Raw genomic sequence first — 24,898 nt, 5'->3', positions numbered from 1 at the left:
AAGAAAACGCAATGCGAACAGAAATTGACGTACTACGCGTTTTTTGCCTTTGTGACATGTTACAGTATGTGTGACAAGCAAAGGGATTTAAGGGTCCTAACTGTCTATTCTACTATACATATGTTTTCGTGACTTCCTACTTTTTCAGATAATAAAAATAATTTATAATGCATTATATATATATTATATTTAAAAATCAACAATCAACTTTAACTAAGCTGTCTTCATATTCTCTATTCAATCACGTTTCGAAAAAAATGAAAAGTGGGCATTTGTCAAGTTACGGACTCTATGACTAAATAATAATAATTTATTTGACCTCAAAGTTTTTTAGTAACGTGAGCTGCATTTATGGCATTTGGGAATAAAAAATTTTATTTCATGTAGTTTGAGACCCTCTATCTTATTTTTATTTCCCAATGTGCCTGCGGAAAGTTTGATACCCTAGAAAAAGAATTTTATATACGTCGTTTTACCAGTTTTTCAGGACACACTGGAGAAATTTCATTTCAGACCCTTCTGTATATTGGTCAAACGTATCAATCCAAAGATAATGCTTCAACTTGAGAGTCCTAAAACTCTATGGCCACCATATTCCTTTTATCTTTTGGTCAAAATATGCATTCAATCAATTTTGGGACACAAGAATATTTTTTTGGCTTCGTTCAATCGATATGTATCGTCAACTCCGATGTCGTAAACATCACAAGGCAACGTACAAGCTGAAAGACCCCAAAAGCGGTTGCTATTGAACATAATTTTATGAGCAATTTCTTTCTGTTCACAGTCTAAAAGTCTCTTTAATAGATTAAAAAAACAACCAACACATAAATTTGGTATCCATTCCATTCCATTCACTGAAATTTTAGGACCCTAAGTTAAAATTTTTCTTCTGTTTGCTCATCATTTTTCTACTAAGTAAATCTTATATTGATTGACCTATGAACTCTTTTTAGACTCTTTTTGGGTCAAAATTTTCTAATTGAGACCCTTAACCTTTACCTAATTATCCTAAAGAGTCTTCTTTATAACTTGTATTGTCAATCCTTTTTTTGTCCAATAGACTGTATAATCTTGTAAAAGTCACAAGATAACACTTAAATTGAGGGACCCCAGAAGCGGACACTATTGGACATGAACTCTATGCGGGTCGTCTTCTTTTTTTCCAGTCAGTCCAAAGGCATCACGAAAAAATTACAAACCACCAACACCTTAGAGAAGAAAAAAGAAATAACAACAAAAAATACCATCGCACCATGTGCACCAGAATCCGGCCGCTGGGTAAATCTGATTCCTAGTAAAACCTTCTGGTCTCACACGTCTCCCGCGACTCCTATTTATTTTTTTAATTCAAACTAAACTAGGCTCTCTCGCTATAAGCTCCTCCAATCTGAATGGCGCAAGCGTAGCGCATTGTAATCAATGCGCATTATTCATGGAAAGTAAGAGAGATCGTGTGATGGGATCAAATATATTCTTTAATTCACATAATTTCGTGTGTGCCTGTGCGGTGCGGTGGTGATGGTGGTGGAGCGCCGCACCGCGCCAACAGCGCGGGAGACGCAATATTTTGTATTGTGGTACTGAACAAAGTGCAATCCTTGCAGCACGCAATTTTTTAACTTTTTGTCTTTTTTTTTTTTTTTCTTTTTTGTTTGGCGCAATGAATAAGACCTATGGTGTCTATACAGATCCATCTTTTCCTTGCTTCTCTCAACTTGGTTATTCAGAGAGTCTATTTGTAAGTCGTATCTTAAGTTTGCTTTGCCATAAGATAGAGTTCGTGTATATTTCTCGGTTTTGGGCTAAACAAATGGAGACGTGATCTTATTTAAATTCGGCAGCGGTGGAATACTGATTTCCATGGCGTGCCTTGATTTTTGTTTTTTCCACTTTTTTTTTTGTTGTTGGTGGTTTTAATTTTTAACTTTGCAATCTTTGTGTGTTTCTAGCAAAGGGTGTTTTTTTTTTTCAGAGAAATAAAATTTTTGTGTGATGGATAAAATTAAATTTTTTGAGGTCCTAAAAACTCTTATAAAGATTAAATTTCTCACAAACGACTGAATTGATTTCAACAAAAATTTAGAAACTAGGACTGTTCGAACAAATTTCGGTAGTAACACTGATTGGATCCTTTTTTTCAATTAAATATTAATTTTGGAAAAATTCGACAAAAACATTTTTGACTTGTTAGAACCTCTAAGGTCTCAGTTTTCACTCAAAAGACATAACTTAAAAACTTGTTTTTTTTTCAGCATATTTCAAATTCAGTTTTTTTCAATTAAAATAGGAACACCCTTTAAATCTGAATTTCAAGTTATTGTGGATACACAAATCTAGGTAAAAATCGGGGTTCCCTTGTTTTTTTTTTGAATGCCTCTGTTTTAATTGTTGTAATTATGTTCACTGTAATTATTGTTAATTATTTGTTTTGATTTGCAAGCCAGCTGCGGAAACAGCAACAAAGGTGGAGTCACTACACAGTGCAGTTCTATACAAAGAAATATAAGAAAAGTTGTAGGTATAATTATTATTGTTGAAGGTGTGGTGATATATTTTTTTGATTATATTTTATTTTTCTTAATTTTAAATAATTGATTCGAATAATTCACCGTTAATCACGACCAGCCAATTTTAAATGGATTTGAAAATAGAAAGTAATTTTACTAAAAAGAAGGGGTTTGTTTGAAACACATGTTGATATTAGGATAGTCCTGAAAATTTGGAGCAATTTTATATCGATGTTGTATTATATTGGTCCCAATGTCTAAAGTCTTGAATGTTGGTAAGTCAAATTACAACAGAGAAAAACTTGTAGCCCAAATCTCACGGCAAATGAATAAGATTAAAAAGAAGTAAGCAAAATTTGTTACGCTAGCAAGAATTTGAAATCCGATTTTTGTTTTGGTAGTGTGAATTATAAAAATCAAAAGATAAAAATGTATGAAATATCAGTTTAACTGCAGCTAACCCTTGTTGATATTGATTGTTGGTAGTGTGAATCAATAGTTCTATGGATGACAGAATCGGATGTAATCAAAAAGCTTTTTTTCAAAATATTTTCAGATTGTTAGATGTTCGAAAAACGTTTTTTGCAACTTGTATTCACTTTGAATTTCTTTTAAATAATACCACTCATTCAATCTAAAAAATGTTCAGTCTTCTAAAAGAATGCTTGAATACTCCCAATAAAGTGTCTTGCTTTCTCTGTTTCAAACAATTCTTCCTTCCATCAAATGATCCAATAATAAACAAAGTTGCAGTTTTTTCTGAGCTAATGATGGGAAACTTTGAACTTATGTTGACAACTCAATTATGTATGTTCTTAAACTTTCATTTAGTGAAAGGTCTCACAAGAAAACCTCCCACGATCTTCAAAACATTAATAATGCCCTCTTAAATTACAGTCTTTTTCATTTCTAAAACTATCAACAATAGATTATATTGATATCTCCAAACCTTCTATCCCCTTGGTTTATCTCTAAATCTGTTATAGTAATTTCCTTTATCTATAAGTTACACACATCTCGCTCTCACGAACAACAGAACTAAAAACAACAACGACAACCAAAAAACAACAAGAAAAACCTTCTATATTATCATCATGAACAAATCAAAATAATAGCTAAATCCTTGTGTGTAATAACTGCGTGGGTTTCTTGACTCTCTTCACAAACTTCAAGTTCCCATATATTCCATTGTGTATAAGTAAAAGGTACACATATCAAAGATTAAAAAAATAAATTTTCTATATCAACCCCATTCCCGAGAGGCTTCTCGTCGAAACCTTCTAAAAACCGCCCGCAATATCAAGAAATTGCAACAGGCGCGGAATTTAATTTATGCACAATATTCCCCACCAGCATTGGATCGTCGTCATCGTCACAGAGTTCCCATTCATTCCCATGACATACGCGAATCACAAAATGACAACGCCAAACCATCATCATCATGATCGTTGGATACCTACTCCAAGTGTGCACTAGCTCCAGGTGAAGGAGTCCATATATCCACGTCGCCAAAATAAAAACAAAAACGAAAAAAATGTTGTAGAAAGAGAGGTGGAAGCCCCTTTAGCAGACTGATTGACTACAAACACACAACAAAACACAGCAGACCTCCTGTGACAAACGAGGAAATCATGCGTGTGCTGGATGAGGCTTAACTCTCAAGACTTGAGAGAGGCTAAATTTAGTTCCGCGTGCGTGTTCTAGTGATCAGATTAGGATCTGTGCAGCTCTATCTGCATCCACAGATCCTATGGAACATGACATCCCAAGAAAATATAAGATACACACCAAGTCGCGCCTACGCGCGCATGTGCGCGCCGCGCGTTCACATTATTTGACGACAATCCGTCATCGTATGTGATGCTTATGCTTACTGCGTTGCACACGTTGGTTGTCCCGCGTATAGTCTCGTCATCTCGTCATTCTCTATTCCGTCTGCTGCCCGCCACGGATCGCTGAGGAATTTATCCGCAGCACATGTGTGTGCGCTGTTCGACGAGGAGCGCGCAGAGAGATGCATCTGTAGGATTTGTTGATAGCAAACAACGACACTTGCTGTGCCCTCTGTGTGAGCTGTGACTGTTGTATTGCTATTGCTACTCTCAGCTCAGATGCTGGCTATGTGGCAGTCGATTTAATGAGAATGATGACTTACGTAATCATATGGCAGCCTATATGGCAACTGCTACGGTGGCGAGCGGATCCGGGGGCAAGGTGGGACAAGAGTGCGGAAAAAAATCCGCAGTTTATCACGCGCCTGTCAAAGTGTCACACGAAATGTGCGATTCCATTTGTTCCTCCTCATTTTTCTATCGCTGCCGCAATGCGCTCCTATAGAACTGCTATAATACTGCTATAGCCTGTTGCTTAGGTTGCGTTTTTGTTCATTTTTTTTGTTGTTGTTGGTTTTCGCAGCTGAGCTTGCGAAGTTGTCACTTGATCATTTTTTTGTTGTTGTTGTTGTTTTTGTGTGAAGTTTGAATGGATCGTCTTTGTTTCTTCGCCAAACCAAACGTTTTTTTCTATATAAAGAAAACACAACCAAACAGAAGGGAGGAGAAAAAAATTGTTTAGACTTCTTGGTGGCATTTGCCTCAATTGGACGCGCCATGTGAAGTTGTTGTATGTTTTTTGAAGTTTTTTTTTTTGAAGTCTCTCTCTCTTAACTCTCTAGACGGAGTGAACGTAACGCCACCTCTTAATGAGGTGTCTTCAGTTGTTTGTCACCATATTTGAGGGAATTCCTTGGAAAATGTTTTTCTTTTATTTGATTGAAATTTTTTCATTGATTTGTGTTTGATTGGCAACATGTTTTGTGTTGTGTGTGTGTGTGATGTGATATATTAAAGGAGATTTAAGAGGCATTGATAGGCTTTATGGGGTTTTAGTTTGCTTATTAAGGAATTGCATTGGAAAAAGTGTTGTCTTTATTGATGTTTTTTTGGTGAGATTTTATGAAAATAATTTGTTTATCTATAAAACTTCTAAAATCTTTCAACTTAAGCAATTTTCTTACAGAAGCTATAACTTCGCTAAATGATTTTTTAAAGCTGTTTAGGAGTGTGCCAGGAAGTCTAAGTCAATTCCGGTTAAACTTAGAAAATTGAGACTTCTAAAAACCTTTCAACTGAAGCAATTTTCTTACAGAAGCTATAACTTCGCTAATACATTCTTTAAAGTTGTTTAGGAGTGTTGTAAGAAGTCTAAACCAATTCCGGTTTTACTCCGGTTAATGTGCCTATAAAAGTATAGTGAAACTGGGACTGTTAAAAAAATTAGTTACTTAGCAGCTATAAAAAGTAATTGAGTAACACCTAAAAAAATTTTAAGGAAACTTTGCAAAATATTAAATTTTTAATGAAACTTATTCAAAGAAATTTAAAAGAGGAAAAACCTTTTTTTTTTTTCATTTTTGTATTTTTTGGGAGTCAGGGCTTCGTTAAATGTATTCAAAGTTATTAAAATGAGGAAAAACCTTTTTTACCTACTTCATTTTTGTTTGTTTTAGAAATCGTAGCTTCGGTAGTTTCTTTTAAGTTTCTTTAAGATCTTATAGCGGAAAACTTGACAGCCATTTCTAACTAACCTAACCTATAGCGTAATAAAAAAAAGTCGAACGTTTTTTTTTTATTTTTATGTTTTTTAAAAGTCACAGCTTCGGTATAGTTTCTTTTAAGCTTCTTTAAGACCTTTTATAAGCATATATTTACTTTGGCATGCAGAAAAACATTTTTTCTCTACCAAAGCCCCATTTACAAATGAAATCCAATTGACATCTTCTAAATGGGAAAAACTTGTTTGATATTTCGCATACTACCTATTTCAATTTCGGTAAGATGTACCTACGAGTGCATTCGTGCAGAAAATCTTTCTGTAGTTCTTACAAAGTTGCTGCTGGTTTTCAGTAATTTTTTTCTTTTCTTCTATTTTATCTTCAATGTTCCTCAAAATGCAATTTATAACCCAAATCCGACATGGGCTAAAGGACTTCTTCAACAATTTCAACTAACTGCAACTTTGTACACTCAATGAGTTACAATATTCGTCATTGAGGTATTTTTTTTTTTTTTTTTTTTCTTTAATATCAAAGAACCGTAAGTTGCAGTAGCAAAAGACAAGGTTTCGTTTAGTTCAAGCCATGCAGATTGGAATTCAAGAAATTGAGGTTGAGTGCGCGCATGCGCGCACCAATAGAAATCGTCGTTGTTGTTATTGTCGTCATAGCGTCCAGGTGGATCGATAAAAGGCACACAGAAAAAAACATTCCAATGTGCCACTATTAGATTCTTAGATCTCACCCGATGCCCTATGGACACTTGAGACTATGGAGAGACTATGACTTGACCCTTGCCTGATGGTTGACTTTTACACAATCCGCATTTGGTCCTGAAGCAATAACAAAACACACAAACAAAAAATGTACACACAACCGCACCAAATCGAGAGTGACAATTAAGTTGTTGCACGTTTGTCAGTCAGTCAAGCTCAGTGTGTCCGGCTGGACTGGACTGGACTCTGCACAAAAGTTCAAAGTCTGAGTTTCGAGGACCGAGGAGATCTATAAGAAGTCGCCTGATGGAGGAATTGCTTGTTGTAGACTTGCGCATGACTAAGATGACTGAGTGGCTAGGTGGTTGCGTGGACATGGCTTAGCCTAAACGATTGCGGTAATGAACACTAAAATAGGAGTTTAATGGGCGCCGATGGATGGATTTTGTTTCTACTTGGATTGATTGAATTTTTGTATCTTGAGGTTAAAGCTTTTGTTTTTTTGTTATTGTTTTTTTTTTTTTTTTTTTTTTGTGCACATTTGAAGTGGACGGACATTTAAGATGACATTTAAGGCTAATGATTTCATAGAAACAAACAGAACTGACAGTTTATCAAGGTTACTCTATTATGTGGTTTACTGTTATATTTTATTGAACTAAATACTATTTAGTTTGAAGAACCATTAGAGACACAAATTTCGGTTGCAACCATTTTAAGGAATTTAATGATGAAGAAAGATTTATTAAAGAAAAAATCTGCTTTCTCTAAGCGTGGATTGAAATGGAATTCAAGTATTTCTGAAATAATAGTAATGATAAGAACAATATGGGAATAATAGGTCAAAAAGTTGCAAAAAAATACAATTCATCGATAGCAAAAATTTTCCATTTTAAAATTTGATTCAAAGTAACTATCAACGCTACAAATCTTATTCCTCCAAAACTTCGTTAAAACAATCTTTCTGTAGTACCTTCCAGCAAGTAACCAGAACATTTTTTGTTTTTATGGAAACAATAGGTCGTTAAAATGCGTCAGTTTTTTTTCAACTTGATCTTGTCAACAAGGAAAGTGTATTTAAAATGCTGTAATATTTTTGTATTTATTCCAATAACAATGAATTATGTAAAGTCTATTAATAAGGCTAAAATGATCTTGTAGAAATTTTCAAGATATCGCTCCCTAATCTACTTCCATAAGCTTAATAACCGAAGATCTACTGAAGATTGAAAACATTTCTCCAAATATTCTCTAGAAAAAATGGTAAAAAATGAGCCAAATAAATGTTTTATTTCGAAAAACTAATAGGGCCTATTTTAATTTTTGAAAATGTAAACTTACTCAAAATAGTACTAGGTATAGGTATATGATTAAATATTCGAATTCAAAACAAATTTTTGGAAATAAAAATTAAGATTTTTTTTAAATTTTCGAAATCGATTTTATGACCTCAAGTTTTTGATTATTATGACACATTTTTTAAAAGTTCAAAAAATATAAGAATTAAAAAATACGGCTTAAATTTTTGTTTTCGACCACTAACTTTCAAAATATTGAACTTAGAGATCCAAAAATTTTGAACATTGTTAGGAACAACTTTAAAAATTCAATTTTAAAAAGAAGTGAAACTTTGTAGGTGAAAAGCATAGTTAAATGCCGAATTTTTTAGTTTTTGATGTTTAAAATCCTTAAATAAAATTATTATCATACTGAGGGAAAAAACGAAACATAAAATGTAATATGTTCAACATTGATTTAATGTTGAAAAAACTAACATGAAACAACGTAATTTTTTTTTTTTTTTATTTTTGTGGGACTTCAGCTTTTATTGCGTTTTCCAACAGTGAGATAGCACGTTGGCAAAGCATTCTCCTAGTGACCCAAGAGTTGTAGGTTCGATCCCCAGTGGCTGCCAATTTTTTTTTTTTTTTTCAATAAATTGATGCTTTTTTTTTAAAGTTGAAACAACTTTGATTTAAAAATATTTTATAACGGCAAATCACTTAAAACTAACGATGTTCTACTTTGATTTTAAATTTTCTTTCAACGTCATTCCGAAAAGTAGTTGAATCAACGTGGTTTACGTTGATTTTAAGTTTTTTTTTCCCTCAGTACACTTTCTTTTGCATGATAAAAATCAGAACTTCGAAATGTAACGCATGGTTAAGATAATTATTTTGTTTTAAACTTCTTTTAAAAGCTGTTTATGAAATAAAGAAATCTATAACATAAAAATAGAAGTTAAAAAAGCTTTAAGGAAGCCTTATAGAAGCTATTCACTGTGAAATTTCAATTTTTCTATTATTCTCGAAACTTTTCTGTAAGTTTTGTAAGAGTTTAATATTTAAACTTGTTTCCTTAGGAGCTTTCCCTGTAACTATTCATTATAATACATATTTCTAAGAATAGGTTAAGCTTCCTTCCGGCATTTTCATATGATCTTCATTATTGATCAATAACAACAACAAAATTGGAAACTATTATAACCCAACATACGAGTAGGTATTACTTTTTTTTTTGTAAAATCCCTAAACAATAATGCAAATTATCCACCCACTCTTAAACAATTACCCATCCTCATATTACATTCTGTCCCGTTGGCAATAAATTCCCTTTTCAACATCTCCATCATCCATCCCAATAATCATCATCTTAAATGCAACTCAATCCTCAACTCAATGCTCATCATGATGATGATTATGAAATCTAAATGCATCTCCAGGCTATTCTTATTAAGTAATCAAAATCTTGACCACACCGAACGACGACGAAAAAACAGAACAACAAAAAAAAATCCCTCACGATACTAAACACAGAATCCGAGCTCGGACCACCGCATATGAAATTCCCCATATAGCCTCTCATATCACAACTCTTCTTCTGCTAGCCACTTAAAAACAATCGGTCAGGAAAAAGGAACAGAACAAAATAAAAATCTAAAAAAAAAAAAAAAAAAAAACACCAAACCCATATTTGAAAGATGGGAGGTTAAAGAGGTTAACATGTTAATTCTTGGCGCAGTTTTGTCCTGCCACCACCTCCACTGCCAAAAGCAATTCATGCACACCATCCACAACAAGATATGAGAGGCTTCGTCAGCATCATCGTCATCATCTTTTTTTTTTCTGTGCAACCATCCAGATCCAGATGCATCGCCCGCAGATACAAAACAGAAAAACAAAAAAAAAAAATCACAAAAAAAAGGAACCCAAAATCGCATCCTCTAAGCGCCACCGAAAAATCTGCGAAATTTTTGATTTATCATCTGGCCAAGGAACGTGGATAACATAACCAAAACCATTGCCACCACCGTCACCATCGTCACTAAGAGTGTGCGACGAGATGCATTCCAAATTGTAGTGATCCCAAAAGAAGCGAAAAAAAAAAGACGACAACCTTTCCTAAAAAAAAAAACGACAGACGTGTCGGGAGCTATCGGTGTTTAAATGGAACGCACATATTGGTCAAATGCATTTGTCGGGGGTTTCTTCAACCAAGGAGGGATTTTGCAGACAAACTCAATCAGAGAAAACGGCATCCGTGTTGTGTTATTTCGGACGACCCGACCCGTAAATGGTTAAGGAAGCTAAAAAAAAAAAAAAATTGGACCATGACGAAGTCCAGCAAATTCTTTAAAAATCAACCAAAAAAAAAACTGCAACCTCCGTCGTCGTTGAAAGTATCATCGACCTTCCGCTCTTTTACCAGAGGATCCTCCCATATTTTTGTGTTCTTTATGTCATTAGAAGGGCCCGGTTGCATGTTTTATTTGTGTTGTTTGGTTGCCTCGGCCTGCTGCATCTGGAGAGAAGGATGTGTTTTCTTGCCTTGTTTTTGTTTGTTTGTTGTGGATTTTTATTGGGACAACATTTTCGGTGACGCTGAACACGATATGAACTGGATATACTGGACGGCGACTTGGACAGCATAGGGACATGTATATTAAGTGATTCAGCGCGGCTGGTTACATCATCTTCAACAACACTTCACACTCAATGATGGGAAACAAGGATATAACAAGGCTCCACCATGTGAAGAGAGTTAGAAGGTGGATATTTTTTTGTTTGTTTATTGGTTTGATGGTGGTCAATCCGCTTCATCAGGATGTTGCAGTTAGTAGTCCCGAAAATATTTCTGGACGTTGGTTTTTTTTTTTTGGTTTCTTTCTTCTTTTTTTTGTGAGAAAAGAATTACCAAAGTAAAACGAAATGGGGAAAAAAGTGATAAAGGACTCCTGTGGAACGTAAATTTGGTTTCGGTTGACTGGGTTTGCATTTTAGTTGTTTTTTTCTTCTTCTTCCTTTTTTTTATTTTTGTTGTTTTGGTTATTCTTTGGTCTGTTAGTCTTCGTCGTTGTTGCCATCACCATCGTCATCATAATCATCATCATCGTTGTCGTGTATAGTTTCGAGTTGGTTGAAACCGGAAGTGATTCTTTCAATTAATTTATGAATAGGAGGTATGGTGGCAAGTTAGAAGAAGTCGACGACGATGAAGAAGAGGAGGAAAGAATTTTTGGTATTTTATTTTTATTTTGCCCTTTTTTATGAGACATATTTTGGCGGTTTTTTGGCCCTAACGAGATTTTGGTTTTTATTTCAGGGATATGTTAGAAGGAGGATAAACAGACAGAAAGAAACAAGAACAAAAACTAATAAAAGAAGAAATATTTTGAATTTTAAACAAGGACGAGAAGGTGTAGCATTCTTTTGGGATTTGCTTTCTGTTTTTTTTTTTTTTTTTTTTTTTTTTGATGACCAAACTAACAACTAATGCAGTTGTTTGCTGTTTGTTTTGAAAAGGAAAGAATTGAAAGGTTTACAACGATGTCAATTTGAAGCAGTTTCCGGTTTGTGATAAATCTTTTTTACTGAAACATGATTTTTAAGGAGTTTCCTTAGGATTATTAGATACTTGAACAGTCACAATTATTGCTCTTCTTCTTCAAAAGAGATCACAATAAATCAACCTACTCTCTAATATCCTAAGGCTAGAAAATAGATATACTTCGGAAGTTGATATTTCTATAAGGCTTCTTTTAAACTTTCTTAAGAATTTATTTATTATTTTTTTATTTTGGCGATTTATTGTTTTTCTGAAAAAAAAAACTGTAGTAAATATGTAGGTACATTAGTGTGGGTCAAAAAAATAGAAATTTTTTATTTTATTGCTAGACAACTCTAGAATATACACAAAGTATGAGCTCTTTATTTATTATGTTTTATTAGTCTCTTATGGTCTTTTTGTTTTTGAAATGCGAATAAATAAAAAAAACTTTATTCCATTATTTCACCCAACGTTTCGTAAGAATTCCTTACTTCTTCAGAGGATTTTTGTTCTTTATTCAATACTTGTATTAAATCACATTATACTTGTTAAAAACTCCGTATTGCATCCTCCCGACAGCACTGACACAAATTTAAAATAAATAACAAATAAACTATAAAATACTTTTATAATTTTTTTTTCCTTTGACCTCGAAAATCTTTAGAATGGTTAGATTAATGAAATAAGTTAATAAGACCTTTTTTGTGGAGCGATCTGTTTCCTACGAAAATATGTCTTGTGCATTTTATTATTATGATTTTTCAATTTGTTACAAAATTAAGAACAAAAAACGAATTTTAAAAGATTTTCTCGATTTTTTGACCTCAAATATCTATTAAATGGGTAGATAAACGAGAAAAGTGTGTAAGGCCATTTTTGTAGAGCGTTCGATTTCCTGCAAGAATAATTAAAGAAATGCGCTAAAAAGTCAATTAATAAAAAAATAATTTTTTTTTAGTAGAAGCTTGATGTAAAAATGGAAAATTGCGAAGCGAAGGACCTTCCTATTAATATAAGGAGCTCACATTGTTTGTGTATATTCTAGAGTTGTCTAGCAATCGATTTTTCGAAGTACAAAATCAAAAGAAAGAATTTCGATTTTTTTTCTTACCCACCCTAATGTACATTACATGTGGCATTTAAAGAGAAGCTTTGATCTTTCTGACCATTTTTGAAATTTATTTAATGGGGGACATTTAATTATTTAAGCTCCTGGAGGAGAAAGGAAAGTGGTGTTTACCGAGAGCAATAACGATAATGCTTAGATATTTGTCAGTCTACCTCTACAGATTTACGATGGTAATATCTCAGTCACAATAATAAGTGCTACATACAGAAGAAGGCATGGGTACCTTCTATGAAAATTCCAAAACTCATGAATCAAGACTATTTTGTTTACACTTTTTTGTAGCGGCAGAAACATCGATATCTTGGTTGAGTATTGAAGACTACCCTTTGTAGATTTTGACAATAATCTGCAACAATATTTCATCCAGATATTCTGATTCAGAAGTAGAATAATTGAGGAGCTCAACTTCAAAGATATAACCCATAATTTAATTCTCACAACAAAAGGCCTGTTCATAAAGTCTTCAAATAAATCTGTCTGGAAGCCTTTTAACGGTTGTTGTCTTCTTTTTGGTTGAAATTATTAAGGAAAGATAGCATCAAGTTTTGGGTTTTTTAAGGTTACTATAAGACTTGCATAAGGTTTCTTCAAATATATTGCGCAGGCTTAATAAATAAAAATGTCGGTCGCTGTACTGAGGGAAAAAACAACTTAAAATCAACGAAACAACGTTGATTCAACTATTTTTCTGAATGACTTTGCGTTGCCGAAGAAAATTTTAAAATTAAAGTAGAACATCGTTAGCTAAGAGTGCTTTATCGTTATAAAATATCTTTAAATTAGAGTTGTTTCAACTTTGAACAGAAGCATCAATTTATAAAAAAAAAGAAAAAATTGGCAGCTACTTGGAATCGAACCTACTACTCTCAGGTCAGTAGGTAAAAACTACCAACGTGCTATCTTACTGTCGGAAATAAAATGCAACAAAAGCTGAAGTCGGACAAAAATAAAAAAATTCTTCCGTTGTTTCAATTTTAATTTAAAGATGTTTCATGTTAAATCAACTTTGGACATATTATATTTTACGTTGAATTTTTTCCCTCAGTGTAACTAAGTTCAAAGACCTGGATAGCGTGTTTTTCTTTGATAACATAAACACGTAACTGATAGTGTTTGAAATTAAAGCTAGCAAGAAATTTTTTTTTTGAGTACTTCTCTTAGACATGCTATAAAAAGATTTCTAGCATTTGGTTAATATGATATGATGATAAAGCTAGCTGTTTTGTAGTTTTTATATATTTAACAAATATTTATTTAAAAAAGCATTTAGAAATATAATTTCAATGAATCTTAAAAGTTACATTTAAAAATATTCACTATGGCGTATACGTACTTTTTTTTATTTAAATTTTATTTTAAGGAATTTTAATCATTATAAAGCTTTGAGGCAGGGTGCAGTATAAAAAGGAGTGACAGTGCATATTAAATGTAAATTTTCAATACGAAATTACTTTTGCACAGAGAATTAAGTAGTTATAAACATCACCTTTCACCTTTCTTTTCACGATTACTTTTCCGTTAATTGCTAAAAAATACTGGGACACATCATAAAAATTATAAACAGGTCTTTCTTTGCATTTAATTATTCCTTGCAGTCTAAAATACAAACATAAAAATTGGCATTCTTCCCATATCCGCGCTCATAGCATTCTCATTCTTAGAAAACCTCTGTGGTATCTAAACTATCTTTACTTTAATTTACTCTATAATTTTTTTTTTCTGCTAATCATTTTTTGAATTCAAAATTTTCAAGGTCACTGTTGTCAAAAACACCAAATCTATCTCAATATTCACATTCATCCACTTTAAATCGCTTATCAATCAATGATACCAATTTTACATGTTTTCAATTTAATTTGTTTAAGCCTATTTCAATGGCATTTTCATCTACATCGACATCATCGACGACAAAAACGCAATTAATAAAACATTTTTATGCAAAAAAAAAAACAAAAATAATTTTGCATCCCACAAAAAATATTTATTAATTTTTCAATTTCTAAAAATATCTAACCTAGAACCCTAAAAAGAAAATATCTCAAAAATAAAAATATTTTTAAAAATAAATTAGAAACGCACGCGTACTAATACACCCACACATAATGCCAATTCTCTATACAATGGGCGCCGCACTCCGGCCGATAGGAATAGAAGTGGAATGTATATGCGTTTCATTTACACTTCCCAGATCCTCTCTTGTTGTCAGGCCTCTGCTCTACCGATAGCCCGCAACGTCGTCGTTCATACGTTACGTGTGTTACACAACATCAGCTCTTATAAACTCTGTCAGGGGTAGACGAAGACAGACGGTTAATCACAGAACGAACAAAGTCATCTCTCATAATGCATTCGCGTTCATCGTAACGCTAACCATCCGTTCAAGTGCAATGTTATAAATAAATCGTCTCATTTTTAAAAAGGCAGCGCACAGTCCTACCAACTTAAACAGAACGAACGGAAACTGTGCCATATCTATCAGCAGTGTGTGTGTGATGTGTCACTCCGCTCTCGAGCAACACAGCACAGAGCACCCCCTCTGTCATCCCTTGAGTGGCCCAGTTTTTGCGCCCACAAATCAATGAAATTCGCTTGCGCATAATATTCACTTTTATTTAGTTTTTTTTTGCATTTTGCAAACCAGGGTTGCCAGCATGAACTTAAAATGGAATTTCAAGTTGAAAATTTGTACACGAAATAATCCAACTGACTTAAGGGACCTAAATAGGAACTTCCAGAACAGACTTAAAATTTTTTTTTTAAAGTTTATGTTGGCAACTCTGTGGCAGCTATTTTTTCTCTCCTTCTTTTATTTTTCTTTATGCGGAGACGACTGATTGCAATGGCTGCACTAACCAACTACAACAACAAAACTGACGTTCTGATTGCGAAACTGCGAAAAATTCATTGTCAAGGTCAAACATTGTATTCTGTATCACCACCACCACCATTACCATTATATCCTCACATCAAAGCTAAAATCAGATGATTTAAATGGGAGCAGCGCAATGGGTAGTTTTGTATAGTGGATGGAGGGTTGTTGAAAAATGGCAAACATTATAAATATCAGCAAACAGCAATATAAATAGGGAGAGAGAGATACGCCGACGCCTTAAGTAAACAAAAAATGAAAAAAAAAAAAAATACTCATGTGAGAATGTGTATACGGAAACGATCACATTGAGTTTTTGTTGAGTTTTTTGCGTATATGCAAGTTTGTACGTAGGTTTTTTTTAATTGGGAAACGGATCTAGGGGTTGATCAGTGCAATATTTTAAGTTAGAAGAATTGATGTTTTCTATAAAAAAATTTACTGGAACAATTTTTAAATTCCGATAATTATATTGATATGAATCAGTTATCTCACGTATAAGAAATCTGGTGACAGCTCGATAAGATTCGAAAAGATGAATTTTCAGTTCTTTAGAATATTCCAGTCTGGTCAAACATACTTCTAATCCAATTCATGTTTGAATTGCATTAAGATAATATTTTAACACAAAATTAAAAAAAAAATGCGTATACACCATGGTGAACTTTTTTTTATTTTATTTATTTAAAGGTTTTTCAAGAATATGTTCGAATCTATAAAACAAAAATTTATCAAAAATATAATAAGTGAGTTCATAAGTGCTCCAAAAATTGGGAGCGTATCGGAATCCCGCTTTTTAAAATCCCGTTTTTCGAAAATCCCGAAAAAAAAGTTTCAAAATCCCGTTTTCTAAAATACCGCTTTTTTAAATCCCGTTTTCTGAAATCCCGCATTTTAAAATCCCGTCAAATCCCGAAAATCCCGATTTTTTTACAAAATACATGCTTAATTCACAAATAAAAAAATCATGAGAAATAGACAAAAAATTAGTAAAACTGATTTTTTTTCCCACACAATATGTACCTTCAACACATAATGAAAACGGTATTTCTTTTATAAAAATATAAAATGATTAAAGCCTTAAATTGAGTTCACAAGTAAAAGAAATTTCATTTATTTAAATATCAAAATTGTTGAAATGCATCCAAATACAAGTTGAAATATATTTAAATGAAATTTCTTTTGATTATGTAGTGTGTACTTAATTTAAGGTGTTGTGATCATTTTATGTTATAATTAATCTATGGGATTATCACGATTTGATTGTTCTTCTGAAACTTTAAAGTAAATATTAGTTTGTTAATTGATTTCTTTTTAGTATCACATTCCTTACTTTTTCTTATTTGTTTATATATTATATTTTTTGTTAAAGCTTTTAATTAAATGCGTTTAGAACAATGTCTCATTTTTTAATTTGTTTTAGTATCCCGATTTTGCAAGCAAAACTAGTTGTTTTATTTTAAAAAATCGCGCGATTTTTTAAAATAAAACAACTAGTTTTGCTTGCAAAATCGGGATAATAAAAAACGGGATTATAAAAATCGGGATTTTAAAAAGCGGGATTATAAAAAGCGGGATAATGAAAAACGGGATTTTAAAAGCGGGATTTTAAAAAACGGGAATATAAAAAGCGGGATATCGAACCCAACCCCCAAAAATTTCATAATAAATAAGAAAATATATTCTCCAAGACTTATAAGTCCCTATCTTTAATGGTTTTTTCTGTTTTCATACAAAATATCGGTAAATTATCGAAAATTTTGAAATACTATACTAAATAATCCCGTTTACTTGTTTAGGTTAAAAGAAAACTTTCAAAAGTGGTAAATTTCCTCAGAAATATTAAGATCAAAGCTGAAATAAAAACAAAAAGTATTTTAAATTTCTAAAAAAATAATTACCCATTTAAAAATAACCGTCGATATCGTTATTTTAATGAGTTTTTTTTCTATTATTTGTAAGTAAATTAACATGGGGCAGTTATTTATAAAAAAAAAAACATTTTTTTCAGAGTTTCAAATGTTCACTATGGCGTATACGTACTTTTTTTTTTATTTAAATCTTATCTTAATGCATTTAAAACATGATCACTTCCTTTTCTCTAGTCTGTACATGTACTAAAAAAGTTAAATGTAATTGGCTTATATTGCTCTTAATCAATTGTACGTTGATAAAGTATTTAAATTAAAGTTGAAACTTTGATTAATATTAAAATATGTATCAACTTAGAAATTGAACTAGAAATTTGTTATAGTAATTATTAGTTTAAACATTTAATGTATTTAGTTGTTACTATATATTTTACTTGCATTTTGTTTACCTATCTTATAATTTCAAAAACTCTTTAGGTCTGACCTAAAAGAAACATATTTGAAGGATTTTTTTATAACAATTCATATAAGTAACGGATGTTACATATTTTTGTAACGCGGGTATGACATTGTATGAAACAAAAATTTATATTTATATTAATACTAAAAAATAAAATGCAAGATTGGTCTGCAAATACTTGCTCTTAGAGGTCAAGAATTTGTATATACAAATTTGGTAAATGTATATGAAAAAAAGTAATAATAAGAAAAAAGAAAAAAATATAAACAAAAAAAACTAAAATTAAATTTTTTCTTTAATAAAAAAAAAAACTATTTTTAAAAAAATTTAGCTTTAGAAGAAGCATTCAGTTTAATTTCTTTTATTTCGATGTATTTTTAGAAAAAAAAAAATATTTTCAAAATCATAAGAGCTGATTATAAAAAAACAATTTTTTATAAATAATTTTTGAAAAAAAAAAAAAAAATTGAGTTAGTATTTCATTAAGAAGCAACCTTCTAATGAACAGCTTAAAGAAAAATTTCAAAAGTCCTTTAAATTATCTACAATTTAAAAAAAAAATTTGCTCTCTACGACCCACACGAGCCGAGTTATTATAATTTTAAGAAAGCATCATTTCGTAAGAAAATTTCCCTTGTTTATAAGTCGAATAATAGTTCTCAGTGAGAGGGGTTGTTTTCATTGTTTCTTGTTATAAGAGGATTTGTCTCATGTTTTTCGTTGGGCATTTGGAACTTTTTTAAAAAATTAATTTCTCGGCTCGTGTGGGTCGTAGAGAGCTAATTTTTTTTTTAAATTGTAGATAATTTAAAGGACTACAACAGTAATTTATTTTTTTAGCCAATACTTGCACCGTTTACAAAATAATAAGGCAAGAGTTCGCTAAACAAAAAAACGTCTTTGACTTAATATTACTTATTTTTTATTTGTTTCAACAAAAAAAATGTGCACCAAATCGATAGAAAATGTTGTAACGAACAATTAATAGCTTTAATTTTTGTCGTAGGACATTCTGAAGCCGAGTTATTCCCAAAAAACGATATTTTTGGGTGTTTTCGCACCGGTTTTGCATGCGTTCATTTATCAATTGCTCGGCCATCTTTGGTGATAAAGAGCTGATTTTTCTGTAAAATGCAGGACATTAATAGGGCTACAAAATAGATTAGAAAAATGTCAATCATGATATAAGCTTTTTTCGAAATAATGACAAAAATGTGTTTTTTAACAACAAGAATTTGACTTTAAATGGCTGCCATTTTGTATTTACTCACTTAAATACAATGAAATTACATACAACGGTAGAAAATATTATAAGGAAGAGAATGTATGTTTATTTTTTGGTCTACGACAATCTGGAGCAAAGATATTAGCTTAGAAGTAAAATATCCCAAAAAATGCATTTTTGCGAATAACTCCGCTAATAAGAATGATCAGGTGGGGAGAAATTGGGTTTAAGCCTTTTAAATATAACCCTATCGATCCATGAAATAAAAACTGACAGTTCCTCTCAGCGCAAGGTCAAATGACGCTTTGACTGTAGTACTACACGTTTTGGAAATTTTGATTTTTCAACCAAAAAAATTTTTTATTCAAAATATTTTTTTTTCGAAATTTCGTGTTTGATTTATATTTAGGTAATATAAGTGCTTTTGCATAATTTGATGAAATTGAACTAATAATTTGGGAGATAGTCAGAAATTTACGAGAAAAAATTGTTTCTATGTGAGGTACCGACGACGTAATAACTATTATTAATAACTATTAAAAAAAATCTAATTGAAAGACCTTGTCTAAAACTATTGAACATTTGAGCATTTTTGAAAAAAAAAACGTAATTTTATGTTTTGAATAGGTACGAAATGAAAAAATCCTAAAGAAAATGTTTCAGTGAAAAAATGTCGGAAATTGTTTTTCGCTTATTTATTTTTCATAAAAAAAACTTTAACAATAGAGCTACTTGTACAATAAGAATAAGTACGTGGGACCAAGCTGTCCGTTTTATTTTTAATCGACTTCCAAAAAGGAGGAGGTTATCAATTCGTCTGTATTTTAGTATTTTTGTTACCTCATGACTTTCGATTTTGACAATTCTTTGTGTTTGAAAGGTAGTCGTTGCAGTGGGTCCCATTTTAATTTATGCCAGTTTTGATTAGTACATTGATGAGAAAACCATGATATTATAAGTGTCGATTCATAGAAGTCGGTTTTCTTTTTTGATAAAAATAATTGCATTCATATCGGTGGCAACGTAATTACAAAAAATCAAAATAGTGTCAACTGTGCGTTGCGCCGTGAATCGATCAATAATTTTAAGAACCCATTCTCGGTTGTTACCAAAAAACACGGCTAGGTATAATAAGATTTGATTTTCTCCGTAAGGAAGCTTACTTCTAATTTAAAAAAAAAAAATTCTTTTACTCTTTTTCGATAAAAAGTTATGGCCTAATTTTCATAACTCGAATTTACTCTATTGCCCATTCTTTGACATTGAGATTTATCCAGTATGACAATAAAATTCCAAAATTGAAATGTGCTTCATAACTCCCCTAAAGCTTACTCGCATTGCACTTTCGCTTTGCCTTTTAGTAGTGAAATTCATCCGGTATCCGTCTCTGGCTTCTATCATCAAACGCAACGCGATCCACTTCAAAGCAAATAATACAAAAAAAAAAAACATACATAACTCAAATAAACACGTAATAGCAAAGCGCAGCGCCGAACCGAACAGCAATCGCGGTAGTTGATCGTTCAAGTGCTATGCGACAGTGTGGGCTTTTGTGTGTGCGCTTATAGAAAAAGAGCGAGAGAGGCAGAGAGATAAAGAAAGAGATGCGCTAAGTTGCTGCGCTACCCTACATTTCTCACTGTCGTTTTATAAATTAAGCTTTTTTTTTGTTGCAGTCAAGTTCGAGGTTACACTCTGGGGGTGTATAATAAATTAACACACACATATACACTTACACACCAGAGTGCTTAGTAGGTAACCTATATATTTAAAAAGTATGCATCCACTATTTTTATGGTGCATTTGGGGGACAGAAAATAGTATAAAAAAAGCTCCGCAAGTCGAGGGTGTTACAAGGGCACGCGACTATGCACGTAGACTTGTCTTTTTTTTTGTATAGAGTAATGCACTTAAAACCGTGAGAAAAGAGTTTTAAGTTGCGCTCTTTCTCTCTGTCAAATGTATTTTTTAAACAACATAGAGGGCGCTAGTGGGGGATGGTGATAAGACAAAAACACCACCGATCTTGAACTAGAAAACGCGAAAAAAGCTATTAAATCAGCATTTCAAAAAAAGCATGCACTGCGTTTGCGTTTGTATATTTTATACAGTTGACTCAGCTGACGACCGACTGACGACGAGAGAGAGTATAGACATTGAATGAACGAGAAAACAGCAAAAATTCGCAGCGTCGCGTTGCTGCTGCTGCTACTTCTGCTTCAACCTACCCTGCTCTCAAGCGTGTGTGCAATGTCCCATCCATCCATCGCTCAGTTGTGTTGTAGTGCTGCACTATCGATAAAACGCAGTGAAAGGATTCTCGCGGGCGAGCTTTCACTTCTATAGAAAATAAAAAAGAACAAAAATAGTTAACGTAGAAATATATACTAAATTCGTTCTTTAAGCGCGATCAAGTTCATCATCAAACGCGCCGCCAGTTGAAAGCAACTTCAGTGGCCGCCACCCCTTGTTTCAGTGGCAATTCTTAAATCTTTTTTTCATCTTTTTTAGTGGTGGTGGTGGTTCTTGTTCGGGTTACGACGGGTCTCATTTTTTTCTTGTTCGGAAGTACCAATACCTTAATAATCTCCTAACGACCTTTTTTCTGTACTCTGCATCGCTGCAAGAAATTTCGGTTACACGATTTTGAATTTATTGTTGTTGCTGTGATATATTTTTTTCTGTTCTTGTCCCTGAATTATGGGAAAGTAGAAAAATTATCAAAAATTGTGTCGAAAAATTCGAGCTTATAGCGATTTTAGTGTCAAAATTGTGTAAAAATTTTGTTCTGTTTCCAAAAAGTTATCAGCTTTCAACCAGCTGTTTCTATATCATTTCAATCGTTGTTATCAACCCCTTTTCCATCTGTCAAAAAGGTCATATAAGTATTTGGAATAATTGACGACATCATCAAGAGCTTCCTGCAACTACATTTATTTGCCTGCTTGCTGTCTGCAGATTTCTGCCGTTTTTCTTCCCCCTTCAATCACATTAAACAAGGGTAAGAACATGATTTTCTCGCTTCTAACATTTTCTGCAGTAGACAAGAGGCACCTTACCTATGCCAACCTCTGGTGTACCTAAGTGAAATTAATATTTTTTATGTTAAAAATAGTTTTCTCGCGTGGTAGAACTATATATAGCTAATAATGTAATTATACGTATGCAATAATAATTTTTGTCGGTGGCGACAAGCAGACTATCTCTGTTTTTGGACGCAGCTAAAACAAAATGAGCTTTTAAATTTTTTTTCTTTAAATTGTATTATGGTTATGCATATAATTTCTTTTTCTATTTTGAAACAGTTATTAATAACTGATAAGATGGTTTTAGAGAGAGAAATAACCTTCGAAAACCCCTGATAAGAAAAAGTGATAAAACATTTTTCTAATGTTTTGAAATTTTTTATCGCTAAATTTGCATTTGACGCAAAGTCGGAAAAAGATGCTATAACACAAAACATGTCAGCTAGACGTAATGATGACATAATTCAATTTACCTAAATGTTTGTGTGTTTAGTTTTGTGGAACAAAAACCACAGCATCAAGTTGCACATTTGAAAGGCTTGTAAAGAATAGAATAATGAAATATAATATGTTAGGGTGATTAAGGATAAGGATTTGGAGAGGTTCCATTTAATACTCAAAATTTACCCTTCTTGGGAAAAATTCGAATAACTGAAATAGCAATATACTTATCAAAGGAAATAGGTTAAACACTTTAAGATGAATAAAGAATGAAAGACTAACTTTTTTGCTGATTATTTTAATTAAACTTGGGAATTTGTCTTGAAGAAAACATTTTAATGTGTTTTAGAACACGAGAATTTGAAGAACTTCAAAAAATTGAAAATTATATAACTTAGCATGATGGGTTATTAATAATTTTATCTAATCCTGATGTGACAGTCACAGAATTGGACTCATCAACCTTGTGTTACCGTTATTTTTTTTTTTTTTTTCAATTATGACGACTCTAAAACTAGATATACATAATCAGCCTTATTTATTAGATTTCACTAAATAGCTCTAAACGGCTGAATAGTTGTACAATACATAAAGTTTTATGTAGCCTTTATGCAACGTTACACAAATTTCTATTTATAAAACATTTTCTTAGCCATTATAATAATGCTAGTTTTGTGTCCAAATAAGTACTAAAAATGGAAAATAAGTACTTTTAAGCACGACAAACAACTCCATCTGTCGATAAAATAATTCCATCTGATTCGAAAATAACCAAAAACAAAAACGTGAGTGAAAGTTCTCAATGTCATACAATATAAATCAGGAAATTATATCAGGAAAAAATCTCCAAATTTCTTATTTTTTGTTTTAGTTGATTTCAAATTGTCAAAAAATAAATTCTTCAATAAAAAAAATATATATATGTACTGTACATGTACATACAAAAAAAATTCTTATTCAGGCTCTAAACAACTTAAAAACACGTTTAGCTTATACAACCTCTATTAAACGTTGCATAAAGTTTATAAATAACAATTTTCTGTTTAAAGACATTATAAAGAGTACACAATGCTATGCACTGTTTATGATGAGTTTATAAATAGGGCTGAATATCTTTATCTTTTATTTCTCTTTTTATTCTTGTTCATTGCTTTTGATATTTCAATATTTCTTCCCTTCTCTTGACAATCAAATTAGTGCTTATTTAAACTGAAATATTTTTAAGAATAGGGTTAAAGTAAGTGTGGCCTCAACTCTTTAACGCAAGGGGTTACTGGATTCCGAGTCATTTGACAAGTAGTATGTAATGATACCTCATTTTGTCAAGTGCTCATTACTTTTTTAGAAGTTATTAGGGAACAAACATAACTACATATATACGCACCGTATGCGTGTTACGCCGCACAGTAGTGTCTTAGGTACTTTTAGAGTCAAAAATCTTTTTCACTCACGGATATGCCCATTGCCCACATTTAATCCCAACCTCTTAAAACAATACGATGTCCTCTTTAAATAAGAAGAATCCGCTTTTAAAGGAAAGGAATTAAAGGAACTTCATTTAATTTTAATATGAATTTTGAAAAAATTAGAATTTGAAAATAATCGTCATACTTCAGCTTTACTTGGAGTTTATCATACTTATTTTCAACAGTGAGGCTGATATTTAAAGCACTCGCCTACTGATCCAACAGTTGTTGGATCAATCCCCAGTGGGTGCCAGTTTTTTTAAAATTTAATTTAAATGTTTAAACATAAAAATTAGATGATTTTCCGCTTAATTTAAGTGGATTTCTTTTAAATTTGCAAATTTTAAGAAATTAAGAAGATTTTCCGCTTAATTTAATACGGAATCCGCTTGTTTTAAGATGGTCTTTTTTCTCCGTGTGGATGGTTTCTTCAGGAAAAGTCATGAAATTTTGGTACACTGAAGGATATTAGTACGAAAAATACATTACAGTGCTTGTAAATGATAAGCAGAATAAGCGTTAAAATAGAATACATATAAGTTAGAAATTTAGCTGTAGGTATTGATATTAAATAGGTGTTCAAATATGGATGTAGGTATAACTGTTCATATATTTTTCGTATTCTTCATACTAAAACTAATGGTCGAAAATTAACGTAATCTGTCATGCTATGATCAATATGAAATAGCTAATTAAACAATATCTTTTAGTTTAAAAATTGAGTGCAGCGTCGCGTCGTCGCAAATAACATCAAATTTTAATAAAATATTTTTTCAACCGTTACTAACGGTATTTGTCATAGAAC

At 32.0% G+C, this 24,898-nt stretch overlaps 1 protein-coding gene across 8 annotated transcripts in view; it reads left to right on the top strand.

The window, feature by feature from the left end:
• LOC129911087 (longitudinals lacking protein, isoforms N/O/W/X/Y) overlaps positions 1-24,898 on the top strand; it is a 329,276-nt gene that overhangs the window by 109,008 nt on the left and 195,370 nt on the right. For 3 of the 8 annotated variants that reach the window (XM_055988755.1, XM_055988751.1, XM_055988756.1), the window contains exon 1: positions 21,954-22,161. The exons of the other annotated variants lie outside the window; for them this stretch is intronic. The gene's annotated coding sequence lies outside the window, so the exon portion shown is untranslated. Of the gene's footprint in view, positions 1-21,953; positions 22,162-24,898 lie in introns of those variants that run through there. 8 annotated transcript variants of the gene reach the window in all.

The sequence above is a fragment of the Episyrphus balteatus genome, chromosome 2 (assembly GCF_945859705.1).
Source record: "Episyrphus balteatus chromosome 2, idEpiBalt1.1, whole genome shotgun sequence".
NCBI lineage: Eukaryota > Metazoa > Arthropoda > Insecta > Diptera > Syrphidae > Episyrphus > Episyrphus balteatus.
The sequence above is the reverse complement of the archived record's forward strand: the minus strand, read 5'-3'. Positions and strand labels throughout refer to the sequence as shown.